This window comes from Dasypus novemcinctus, chromosome 1 (assembly GCF_030445035.2).
Source record: "Dasypus novemcinctus isolate mDasNov1 chromosome 1, mDasNov1.1.hap2, whole genome shotgun sequence".
NCBI classification, from domain to species: domain Eukaryota; kingdom Metazoa; phylum Chordata; class Mammalia; order Cingulata; family Dasypodidae; genus Dasypus; species Dasypus novemcinctus.
Window position 1 is genome coordinate 108,627,668 of NC_080673.1, and position 13,997 is coordinate 108,641,664.

Below are 13,997 nucleotides of genomic sequence, written 5' to 3' on the forward strand. Positions count from 1 at the left end.
CTATACCTTTCCATTCCTGCTTACTACTACTACCCCAATGAGTTTCCCAAACATAGGATGGTGATGTCACGTCACCAAATCTTAGGAGAGTTAGGTGTTGCCACTGTACCAAGACAGGTCCAAGAGTAAAATAAAAAAGGTGATACTGGTGAAGAAGCAGTGATTTACAGCTTCTTGAAGGAACAAAAGAATATAAGAGAACACACAGCAAGGGGAACAGGGGAGAGTACTGGTATACAAGGTAGAATAAAGAACTAAGACGATGAGAGAAGAAAGGTTCATGGCAAATACCCCAGGTGTTGATAAGTTTAGGTTTGAGCCCTTAGTTGCTGAGTATGTTATACAACCATGTGCACATATGAAAATAATATTCAAATTAAACAAAACATCAAAATAACACATTTTGAAGAGAAGAATTTATGCTTTTATTTGGATTAGTAAAATAATAAATGTCTGTAATTAGTAACTATGATTTAGAGCTAGCTAATTATCGCACAGTAACGGCACTGAAACATGTCATTGAACATGTCAAACAAAATTTATAATTAAACCCTCCAAAAATGCTGATCCTCCATATAAATGTGCAGATCTAACAGCATTTTTTCTTACAATTATTTCTTAAAAAAAGAAAATAGTAATGCATTGTATTTAACTGTATTAAAAAAAATTAACATCTCAAAATACTACTTAGACAAGGATCTCAAAAATGCACTTAATTGAAAGTTGATTTTATCCACAAAGAAGTATGTGATTTGAGATTCATAACCAGTTACAATATATACCTGTTACACTAACTCTTCCAAGAGCTAATACCTCTTGAGCACACCCATATCACAGAAACAAACCAATCATTGAACTCAACAGTAAAAACAAACAAAATCAATGAAAGCATTGCAGAGCCTTCATTTTTAAAAGTTATCACCAAGAGAATTGTGGAAGATGACAACTGACTAGCAGGCAGAGCTGAATGCTCTCACAAGAACAACAGAGAAAGAGCCAAAAGCTGTCTGAGGGACCTGCTTTGGGGGTCAGCAGAACAGGACAGTCCTACACAACTCCCAGGAGGGTGAGGGACAGAGCGACAAAGAAGTTGAAATGACAAATGTGACTTACCAAGCCCCCATGGAAACCAGAAAGGATTCCCTTCCGCCACCCCCAAGAGAATAAGCTGGGGTAAAACCCTTAGCTCACTATGGCCAGCTGAGAGGGGAACATATATCTTCCTGCTGGCTGTTTTCAATAGAAAAGGGAGAAGAGGGAAGGTTGCTTTTCTTCAGTGAATTTGGCCAGCAGAGCCAATATAGAGGTTCAACAAGGAACACAGAAAAGCCAAGACTGAAACATCTCCATGGAGAGGTACATGGACTAGTGCCATCTGCTGGCCAGTTTGGAAACTACATGGACAAACACTGTGCTCTCTGTATCCAATCCCTAGGAGAAAATGTGCACTCCACTAGTGAGTCCCTAGTCCGGGTTTAAAAATTTAAGCTTGGCAATTTTAAAGACTGAGAATAAGTTGAATCAATTATCAAAGAAGAGCTGTGGGGGAAAAAACAATAAGCAAGAGAGAGAAATTAGCCATCAGAGTAAATACACCAACATATTCAGATGCCTAGACATCAGCAAGAAGTTATGAGCAAAACTAGGAAGCAAGGAAAAATGGCCCAGCCAAAAGAATGAACCAAATATCCTGAAGAAACACAGGATTTTAGACAATTAATCAGTGATAATCACACAACCCTCCTAAATCACTTCAAAGAATTTAAAGAAAATATGACTAAAGAAATAAAAGATATTAAGAAGACACTGGGAGAGCATAAAGAACAATTCGAAAGCCTGCAAAGAAAAAGTAATAGAGCTTATGGGAATGAAAGACATGACAGATGAGATTAAAAATACATTAGAGGCATACAGAACAGATTTGAATTGCTTGAAAACAGAATTAGTGATTCTGAAAACGGAACATCTGAACTGGAAAAGACAGGAGAATAGAAAGAGAAGAGAATGGAAAAAATGGAACGGAGTCTCAGGGCACTGAATGACAACGTGAAAGGCACAAACATTCATATTACTGGTGTCCCAGAAGGAAAAGAGAATGGAAAAGGGGCAGAAAGAATATTTGAGGAAATAATGACCGAAAACTTCCCAAACCTTATGAAGGACATAAATATCAATATCCAAGAAGTATAGTGCATGCCAAAAACAATAAATCCAAATAGACCTATCCTGAAACACATACTATTCACAATGACAAATATCAGAGATAAAAAGAGGATTCTGGGGAAGTGGATTTGGCTCAAAGGATAGGGTGTCTGCCTATCACATGGGAGGTCAGGGTTCAAAACCAGGGTCTCCTGACCCTTGTGGTGAGTTGGCCCATTCACAGTGCTGATGTCCACAAGAAGTGCCGTGCCACGCAGGGGTGTCCCCCATGAAGGAGAGCCCCATGTCCAAGGAGTGCGCCCCGTAAGGAGAGCCACCCCGCATGAGAAAAAGTGCAGCCTGCCCAGGAATGGCGCCGCACACATGGAAGGCTGACGCCGCAAGATGACGTAACAAAAAGAGACACAGATTCCCAGTGTCAGTGACAAGAATACAAGTGGACACAGAACAACACACAGCAAATAGAGAGAGCAGACAACAGGGGGAAGGGGGAAGGGGAGAGAAATAAATAATAAATCTTAAGGGAAAAAAAAGAGCAGCTTCTGAAAGCAGCAAGAGAAAAAAGCAAAGCATCAAGTACAAGGGGAACTTGATAAGATTAAGTGTTGACCTCTCATTAGAAATCATGGAGGACAGGAGAAAGTGGTATAATGTACTTAAGGTACTAAAAGCGAAAAACTGCTAGCCAAGAATTCTGTATCTGGCAAAGTTGTCCTTCAAAATTATGGGTGAATCCAAGTCTTCACAGACAAACAAAAGCTGATAGAATATGTTACCAAAAGGGGTGCTGCAGTCTTAAAGGAAAAAACAAGGGCGAAAGGTTTAGAGTTTAGAAACGACAATGTATTAGAAAGGGTAAACTAAAGGATAAGAAGACAGACAACAGAATATGACAACAGACTGCTGAAGGACAAAATGGATGAACCAATTCTCAAGTAGCCCTTCAAATTTATCCAATGAACCCTGAAATACGGAAAGAAGACCATTCTTGGGCAAGAACACTCCAGGAGCAGCAGAAAGTGGCACAGAAGATAAAGAGTAAATCATCACCAGAAGTAACAGATTTCTCACCAAAGTCAATTCCTGACTATGACTTTGAAAGTGATGTGATTGTTGCTGTTGGTGCAACTATTGCTGAGAAACAGAAGACAGTTTCAACAAATAAAAAAAAACGGTTATTGTGTCTGCTTCTAGGATTGTAGCGACTGTAACTGAGAAGGAAGACGATGCTCCAACACTAGATGGTTTTGTTTTTATCAACGCCCAATGAAGTAAAATGCATAGCATGAATTATTTGAATCTTTTTTGATTACCATTTAAAGTTCTAGCCATAGGGACATTTATTCTGGAGAAAGAGAGCAAAACTCATGTTTGTAAGATAAGTTTTTCAGATGAAGCATATAAATCTAAATGGTAGCATTACTGTATAGTGTTTGGAGTATGCTTTGTTAAGTTATGGTTTATACTTAAAAATTAGAATTCTGAGTAAAATGTTTTTGAAGTATAAATGTAATTTAATCCAAATATATGGATGGGTACTTTTTAAAGACACAACCTGAAAAGCAAATTCTTGAATAGTAAATAACTTGGCCTATGTTATTAAAATGTTGACTCACTGACTTTTATGATAAAGGAAGTAAGTGATTGCTTTCTCTACTAGAAATATACAACTGTTACTATTCACTCTTTTTTCCTTGCTTCTGTAGAGTAAGTCTGACACAAGGCTAAAGGCTTTTAATATTCATTTTGATTCAAATTTGTGGATTGTTATATGTGGAATCTTTGAAAGTTCAGCTAAAAACGCAAGTAAATGTGAACATTCTGAAGTTTTAATTCTGAATTGTGCTTAAGTTTTTGGCTTTAAAAAAGTTATAACAATGGTAGTTGCCTCCTTCAGTATTTGTTAGATGTGTGGTATACTGATAAAAGTCACGATGATTTTTTTTTTTAGATTATTACTATAGGTAGATTAGTCCTTACCACAAGTCAGTCAATTTTTAAATGTGCATTTTTTTAAATGAGTGGCTTTTACAGATACAACATAATAAATTGTACAGCTACATTTTATAAAAATAGGGAATGATGTGAGAGAGGGAGGGGGGTGCATGGGAATCCCTCTTTCAATTTCAAATAAATTTCAATTTCAAATAAATAAAGTTTATTTTTTAAAAAGTTATCACCCATTATGGCATTACAATTTTAAATAAATCTAATGATTTAAGATTTTTCTTTAAAATGAACTTTAAATACAGATTCTGTATTACCCTGTTTTTTCATAATAAGACAAAATGTTTAGCTCTAGCAGAGACTCCAACATTGTCCTATAATTCTTAATGAAATTTATCATTCTAAACCATAGGAAATGTTCCAGATGCACACAAAAACCTTATTTGCCTCATCCTGGAAAAACACCAGCAATAATAAACTTCAGAAAAGAGATATTAACAATAGAATTCATGTACTGAAACATATACCCACAAGTACATTATAGAAATCAGTCTTATAGGGAAGCGGACTTGGCCCCGTGGTTAGGGTATCCGCCTACCACAGGGGAGGTCCGTGGTTCAAACCCCAGGCCTCCTTGACCCGTGTGGAGCTGGCCCATGTGCAGTGCTGATACGCGCAAGGAGTGCCCTGCTACGCAGGGTTGTCCCCCGCGTAGGGGAGCCCCACGCGCAAGGAGTGCGCCCCGTAAGGATAGCTGCCCAGCGCGAAAGAAAGTGCAGCCTGCCCAGGAATGGCGCCACCCACACAGAGAGCTGACACAACAAGATGACGCCACAAAAAGAAACACAGATTCCAGTGCCAGCCGACAACAACAAAAGAGGACAAAGATGACGATGCAGCAAATAGACACAGAGAACAGACAATGGGGCGGGAGGGGACGGGGGGTGTGAAAATAAATAAATCTTTAAAAAGAAAAGAAATCAGTCTTATAGAGAATAAAACCATTTTAATAGTTAGATGCTCACTAAATAGAACAATTTATGGTGGTTCAAAAGAAATTTACTTTGGTAATTATCCTGTATCCTAGTATGGGTAACAAATAGGAGACATGTACCTATATAATGAGCCACTACCCAAGTTCAAGTTTTCAACCTCCTGCATATTTTCCACAAATACGGAATGCTTGGAAACACATGACCCTAATACCATGGGTATGACAGGAATGCCATCAGACTTAGTAAATGTAAAAAAGGAACATATAAACATGACGGCTATAGAAACTAACAAAAATTTCCCATGTCCAAAAACCATGGGAACAATACTATGGGAAATAAAAGCTGCTGTTTTTCTAAGAGTGATGTGACCAAAATTTGCAGAAATAAACTAATAAAATAATGTGAATCTGATCAACAGTATTTTCTTTGAGGCAGGTGAAAACACTGAGAAAATGATTCTTTAAAAAATCTAATTAATGAGCAATCTTTTGTTTTAAAATGTATTTGCCAGTATGTACTAGTTCTAGTAGGAAAAAAAAATTGGATCCAGACATATGAACCTATGTTTAAAAATGTCTAGATAACTCCCACACATTTCCCAGGGCACCAGAAAATGTGACTTTTTGTACCCACTCTCTCCTGCCCAAGCCACAAGAATTCTTTAACATTTCATCTAAAGCAGGAAATTTTCACAGAACAAGTATTCCTAGAGCAAAAAGTCCTAATCAATCACTATCATACATTACAAATTAACAAAATACAGGTGAAGTTTTTAGCCTCTTGAGGGGGCTAATAAAATGAGCAAGAGTAAAGAAAATTTGAGAAGCGCTGATTTTTTCTCTGAACATACCCTTCAAGTATTATTTCAAATCCCAATTTGTTTACTCTCACTCCTGTGCTTATTAATCTACTCTAAAGTATTACACTCAGCACTTAATGTTGTTCTGGCTTGGACTACTTACTGTTAAATAGTGTTGGTACCTTAACTAGTGTGCAAATGCTACTCAACTACACTTAAAATGACAATCTCTGGCCTGGATGTCTTATGTGAACAAGCCCTTTTAAAATTTGAGGTTACTTTGGTGCAAAATCATGATTTCACATGCAAATGGCAGGTTAAGTGTGGCTTAACAAACAGAGAATCAATATTTTAAAACTTTATAATCTTCATCATGTAAATCACAAACATTTAATAAGGGTCCATTCCAATAAGGCACTAATTTCACTTCTGAAAGAAGATATAAAAGAACAGGAAAAGGCCCTTTCCCATATCTACTGTTTTATATTATTATTCTTCACATGTAGCCATAAAGTAGTGTTCCTCAAACTATCTGTGGTAAAGGACTAGTTTTTCCTTCCAAATCTGTCATGTATCAATTCTTTAGGAAACTATAGTAAAGAAATTACTAGGAAAAAGAAACTTTAAAAAAGACAGTGTGCTGGTCTGTACACCACATCCCTATTTAAGGAGTATGCTCCTGGTAAGCAATGACTATATTTTTTCTTTTTAGGTCCATTGTATACGGACTGTAATATGCATATAATATACAAACATGTTGAATTATCTCACAGGAATTTAAAGTATTTAATGAATAAGATATTGTTTAATATTAGTCATTACCAATTTTTTTTGCCTTTATATAAAACAAAGAGATGAATAATATTGCACATTTATAATGGCAAACTAGTCTGACTTCTTTAGTAATTGTTTTTAGAAGGGTATGCACATTAAAATTGTTGATTTATGATACTAAACTGCTAGCCAGAATATCTGTGGCCATTTATAATTCCATAAACTGTATGAAAGCGCCTGTTACTCTATACACTTGCAACCCTTCATATGTTAAAAGAAACCTAAGGGTAATTCTAGCATCAACACTAACAAATTTTGTGATCTTGGGCAAACATTTGTGTCTCTAGCCTCATTCTGGTCAGCTGTACAAGACTGTTGGATCAAAGGTTTTAAGGTCCTTGTCAACTCTAAAATATAATAAATATTTCCATGGACTTTATAATCTCTCATGATATCTCAGAAAATATTAACTGGTATTATGAATAAATAATATTAAAATATAGTTATTAATCTCCTATATTCCATCAGTTAACCATTATTATGAATAAGTATCTTAAAATATAAGCAGTTATTACTAATCTCTCATGATTAAATCTCGTCAGTTTATTATAATTAGTACTTATTACTTATTTGGGCACTAAAACATTCATCAATTATTATAATTAGTACCTATTACTTATTTGGGCACTGTTATTGTCCCATTACTTCTTATGTGTTATTCTTATTTCCTATCACAAGACATTAAGATGTTTGGGAGAATTCCTGCAATAAACATGGAATGGTTAAAACCAGCTCTGGGTCTATGACAGAGAAAATAAGATCATAGCAAAATGGATTAAAATAGCAACAGAATTAAGACTACCATATGAACATGAATCAAAATAAGTCTGGACACTCAGAAGTCAAACTGGAAGTTAGTAAAAGATATGGGCTTCAGTGCAGAAATTCAATACATAGGAAAACATAAATAGCATGGTAAACAAAGCACCAGAAGATAAAGAGATTAAGAAAATAACAAAAATGCAGATTGGGGAACCATTCCAAACATGAAGACATAGACCAAAAAAAGCCTTATTAAACAAGAAATTAAAAACCACAGAATTTATGGTTAAACAGATATACTTCAACAGATTTTGTCTCTTCTAGTAGCTTATGGTAAACATGGGTGCTTTTCAAGGACCTAAAACCACATCAAGATTAGAAGCCCAAAAGACTGGGTTTCAAAGCTAACTTAGAAGAAGAGAGAAATTTAACTTTTCTTCTTCAGATTTCAAATGATTTTCCTATTTTATACCCTCTGGCATTTGATGCCAAATTATGCATTTACTTGTTCACTATAAATTTACTGATTGATTACCCATTACAGATGCTGATGGCTATAAAAATGAATAAATTAGGCTAGTGAAAAACAACATTCATTAATACTATCATTTAACAAATACTGGCTGAGTATCTACTATGTGCCAAGCACTATTCTGGGTACTGATGATACATCAGTGAACAAAATGAAGCCTTTCCCCTCAATAATTTAAATCTAATAAGGGAAAAAGAGAAAAATCAACAAATAAACAAAAACACACACTATAATGTCAATAAGTGATAACTGTTACAAGAAAAACAGAGCAGAGATATGGGATAGAAAATGCCAGGCGATTTTGTTTTAAGTCAGGGCTGTGTCAGTAAAGACTAGAATTAAGTAAGGGTTAGAGCCAGGCCAATATATAATGGAAAGCACTCCAGATACGATGGCAAGCAAAGGTAAAGGATTCTCTGGGATACTACAGAGTAATGATGAAATGTATAAAAGTTACCACTAACACGAAGACTGGAACAACTAATATGCCCAGGTGGTTTGAAGAAGTTTTCTCAAAGAAAATGACAGTTTCCCTGAGTGCTGAAATATGGGCTGGAGTTTGCGGAAACAAAAAAATGGAAGACTCATATTACAGTGTATTACTCAGGGTTTTCTAGGGAAATAGAACCAAAAGGAGGAATCTGTAAATATTATGAAATTTTATAAAATTGTCTCATGCAACTATGGGAATTCACAAGTTCAAATTCTATAGGGCAGACTGCAAGCTGGGAACTCTGATGTAAGTTTTCAACAACTTATCCAGAAGTTGGCTGGCTGAAGTAGAGACATGAATTCTCTCTTCTCTCTGCTGAAATCATCACTTTTTCTTTTAAAGCCTTCAACCAATTGGATAAGACTTTTCTCACTGCTGAAGCAATCTCCTCAGTTGATTATAGATATAATCATCCATAGATGCAATCAACTTATAAATGATTTTAGCCCACAAAATGTACTCCCAGTAACAATTACACCAGGGCTTGCTTGACCCAATAACCAAGCACCATTACCTGGCCAAGTTGACACATGAGCCTAACCATTACAGGCCAACCCTTATCAACTTGGCAGCCATATACATCCTCTTAAACCATACTTAATTTCTAAATAAAAACAACAAAAGACATTTTTTTCACCAAACAATACTCAACTGCCCTGTGTACAATCAGAAACACATTATATCTCTCCAGAATAGGAGTCCTTGGGTAATACTGACAGTTAAAATTGATACCCTATAACTTAAATATCATGACATGAAATGATAAAACTTATGTCATATGATAAGGGGAGAAGATAGGAGAAAAAATATATTTATGTATCTGTTCAAACATAACAAAACAAGGAAGAAATGGTCACAGCCATTACAGTCCGGTTTCATAACTGGTCACGTGGTCAAAGCCTGAACTTATGACTACCTTCCTCCACTACCTAATCCATGTTCCCTTTACCCTCAGCAAACATCTCAGCTGACCATGGTTCTTCATCTGGTGGGGTGACCCAAACCTTCATTCCTGAGGTTTCTTGCCTGGATCGGGTTGTGGCAGTTATCCATTGACTTTAATCACAGGACATGGTAGTACTAAGAGACACCCTAGGGATCCTCCAGGCCAGGGAAACTCTTGTTTACCTTCATTGTGTAGGTGCAGTCCTATTCCCCTCCCCGACCTCCACCACTGATAGCCAGGATTGGTCACCCCAGCCAGTACAGTAAGTCCCTTCTTTGCCTGTTGCTTTAGAGGCATGAGGTACCCAAAATGGCCAGGTAGCAGTGTTAACTTCCAGTTCAATGAAATCATTGTGTTCCCTGGCAGAAGTACTCTTCTTTTGGAACTAAGACCTGTAGACTAGCAAAGCTTAAGGTTGCAGGGACAGGAAGCAAAATTTTTTCCAGTGGATCACTAGGGATAATAGTGAATGGCGCCACACCCATCTCTACCCCTTGGTTCCTGGACCTGTAAATCCTGGCTTTGGGAAAACAGCACCATAGAGTGGACACTGATTTAGAGCATACAGAGCCTCCTAAAGAACACTGCTCCAGCCCTAAAAGGTACTGCCACCTAGTTGGGGCCATAATTGAATCTTCAAAAGGCCATTCCACTGTTCTATCAATCCAGCAGATGCTGCCACTATGCCCTGCCATGTGTCCGATCGCCTACAGCTGTAGCTAGGTAAGAACTCATCTCTGATAATGCCTTGATTTGGATACTTCCACAGCCTCAGAACTGTAAGCTTTTATAAATCCTATCATAAAAACCAATTCATTTCTGGTATATTGCTTTGGCAGTATTTAGCAAATTAAAACATCTAGACAAAGGCAAAAAGCATGTGAAAGGAGAATATGAAAGTATTAACGTTTCTAGGGAATGGCAAGTAGTTAGATACCTAAAATATAAGGAAAAAGTGGCAGGGAAACTGGGAGCCAAGGCTCGCAAAAGCCATTGAAAACAGGTCACAATATGTTACCAGAAAAATAACTTCTATAAGAACCTAAATTTCTACAATGCTTTGACATCAACTACTGTAAACTCCTTTAAAATTTTCATTGCTTAGAACAGATTGCTTATATTTTCCAGGCTTCACTCCTAAATGCCACACTATTTCTAAGAAATTGATTTTTGCCATCTCCTGGTTCCTTCCAGTGCTTTCTCTACCATGCAATTTGTCCTATCGTGTAAGAGTGATGTGGAAACCTGCAGTTCATTCCTACCAAGGAAATGTGGTCTACACTTCACTCATACATCCACAGCCTTTCAGAACCAAGGCCAACCAATATAAAGACTCAAGGAGCTCAAGTTTCTTTCTTTTTTTTTTAAAGATTTATTTTCATTTATTTAATTCCCCTCCCCTCCCCCCGTTGTCTGTTTTCTGTGTCTTTTTGCTGCGTCGTTTCTTTGTCCGCTCCTGTTGTCGTCAGCGGCACGGGAAGTGTGGGCGGCGCCATTCCTCGGCAGGCTGCTCCCTCCTTCGCGCTGGGCGGCCCTCCTTATGGGTGCACTCCTTGCGCGTGGGGCTCCCCTACGCGGGAGACACCCCTGTGTGGCACGGCACTCCTTGCGCGCATCAGCACTGCGCATGGGCCAGCTCCACACGGGTCAAGGAGGCCCAGGGCTTGAACCGCAGGCCTCCCATGTGGTAGACGGACGCCCTAACCACTGAGCCAAAGTCCATTTCCCAAGTTTCTTTTTTCTAAGGATCCATCTCCTTCCTGCTATCTTTGTTTAGGTCAGACTTCTTACAGATCTCCTGTGCCTTTCCTTGTCGTCCCAGATTTATTTTTCTTGTCCAATAAACCGGCTGCCTAGTTGGCTTTTGTCAAGAAAGCACCAAAATGTTGGTAGCACCCTTCTAGAATTACTTTCTGTAGTGACAAAGCACCGACTTACTCTTAACGCTTCCCCCATCCACAGAAATCACACAATCACAAGCAAGGAAAGGAAACGTTCTAATATCAGTGTCACTATTTTTTTCTTTTTAATAGTAAAATAAGTTGGAGTAACACTAAATGATTCTTGTTCTGTTGCACTATGTGTTTCTGAGCTCTGGGTAATACTGAACTTGGCAGGGGGCAAAGTGCTGACAACAGTAAAGGAAAGTCTATTAAGTAATGTCATAGCTTCCAGTTCTGCAAATTCTGCACTGGGGTGGGAGTAAGAAAGTAAAGAGGGCTAGGATTTTGATTTGCTTGGCAGAGTATGCCTGAATCACACCACCTGCTATTTCATCCTCTGTTTACCACTTAGTACATCAGAGCTCTGATGAATCAAATCATCTCTGCCCTTCAGACCAAAAGCCCAGAATCACTCAAACATAACGATAAGACTAAAATCATTTTTCTTAGGGAATACAAGAATATACTACTAGAAGTTACAGGTAAATCTAGAACCTATATAGGACTTTTCTTGTGTAGATGAAAAATTATCAGTATTACTAACTACTGATCATTATTGAAAGCTGAAAACCCCAATGTTTTACTGTATCCTTAAAAGTCTTTAGCTTAGAATAGTTGAGTCGGGGTTCAATCTTTCAACAAATGGCTAATGAGTACATGCTATATACCAGTACATAAGATATCTGTGTATGTATGTGTTTTTGTGTAGTGGGGCGGGAGGAAGGTACAGATAGCATGTTTGTTTTTTAACTGTTAAAAGTATATATAATTAACGGATTTTATTTATGAGAATAACTACGATTTATTAAGTATTCATTACATGCCAGACACTATGCTAGGCACCTTATATTCTCTTTTCACATCTTCCCTTTCTACGTGTATGATGATTAGATTTAAATAACAAATGAAAAATGCTGCAATAGAAGTTAGGTCATTTGCCCTTCTATTTCACTGGCTAACCAACATTCTGCCTCAACATTTCTTCAGTATATGCAAAAATCGACCCAAAAGTTAAAAATACATTCCAAAGAAAATCCACCTAGTAAACCCCCTGGTTATCTTAGTTATTATACTCTCCTGGCAATTTTTATATGCCATTTCCTCAAATTTCAAGCAATGGTGGAAATAATATGCAATATCAAAATATTATTTGGGATACAGGGGCTACCAGGAGGCAGGCAATGTTGAGGGCTGTGACAGGTCAAGGTGCCCTGCATACCACTCCTCCAGTGAGGCTCAATAGGCCAGACTTAGACATGCCAGTCCTTTTACAGATAAAACTTCAATGGGAGCCTTCCTCCTTAAAGCCTCATGGTGGAACACCTGTTTGATCCATTCCAACAGATGGATGAAAGTTCTGTATAGAAACACAGTTCGAGTGCAAGAGGCCAGCACTCGGAACAAACATTTAAAACAGCTCTCATTTCAAAGACCTCAGTGCTTGCATTGTGGCATAACTTAGATGCTGGGGTATAACCCACAATTTCATGCAAGGGACATCCAAAGTTCTTTAAAAAGAAACCTCAAAATGCCTTCTGTGTTCTATGAATAACAATGATTGATCTTTACCCGAGAGTCTCCTGGAATTCTGTCACTAACAAGCCTCTTTGACAGAAAAGGCAAAACTTCAGCTTTGCCAAGTATAGCAGTGATTTTTACAGCTCATGCTAGGAATGTAGAGTGAAGAAGCTGTGGAAAACATCTTCAAATAACTATTCATCTTTGATAACTATATTATTCCTGAAATCACTAGTATTTTGTTACTTTGTTCCTATAAGGCTTATCTATGAGACAGGACACATACTTGGACTGCAACACTGGCAGTGGCTCTCATGACAAATGCAAGGATCCAACCGCATGGAAGAAGATAGCCAGCACTCACTAAAGCTTTGCCCCATCTATTTATGCAAGTTGCAGTGTGCTACTGGACTCAGGATCATAGAAAAATACAAAGGGCTAGTGAGCTGGATTCATAATGAATCTGCTAGCATACCTGGTGTAACTCCAAAACATAGTCATGAGAATAGTGTGTACTGCCACAATGCAGAAGCTTTTAGGGAACTGGAAAGAGTGAATAATAAAATGCCTTGCTGTACTCCAAAAATAAGGACTTTCAAACAGAATTAAAATAAATTATGTGTATACATATATACATATACACATATATAATTTGAGTTAGAAAACTCTCATTCTAGAAACAAAAGCCTCTGGTTAGATTCTGTGAGTTATCCAGCTACACGGGTCAAATAGATAAACATAAATTAAAAATCAATGTGCTGACGTACAGTGCCTCACACCTCAGAAACAGGTGGGAAACATGTTCCTTGCACAGGTTCAATGAACCCCAGAAAAACATGTGCCTAAACTTACTACATTCCTGTTGGTGAATCCTTGTAAATAGATCCTTATGCTGAGGTTACTTTGGTTAACATGTGACCCAAATGAATTGGGATGGGTCTTAATCCTATTATTGAAGGCCATATAGGACTGTGAACAGAATGGAAAAGAAAGGAAACAGGAGAGTAGGAGGTCTACTAGGTCAGAAAGAATTCTGATTATTCAGATTATTCTAAGTAATTTCTA

The 13,997-nt window shown here is 37.5% G+C and overlaps 1 protein-coding gene and 1 pseudogene across 11 annotated transcripts in view; one reads left to right on the forward strand and one right to left on the reverse strand.

Moving 5' to 3' along the window:
• The window catches only part of PDLIM5 (PDZ and LIM domain 5), a 235,059-nt gene that overhangs the window by 173,147 nt on the left and 47,915 nt on the right, over positions 1-13,997 (reverse strand). The gene's annotated exons all lie outside the window — the stretch shown is intronic.
• LOC139436776 (archaemetzincin-2 pseudogene) lies at positions 3,120-13,521 on the forward strand (annotated as a pseudogene).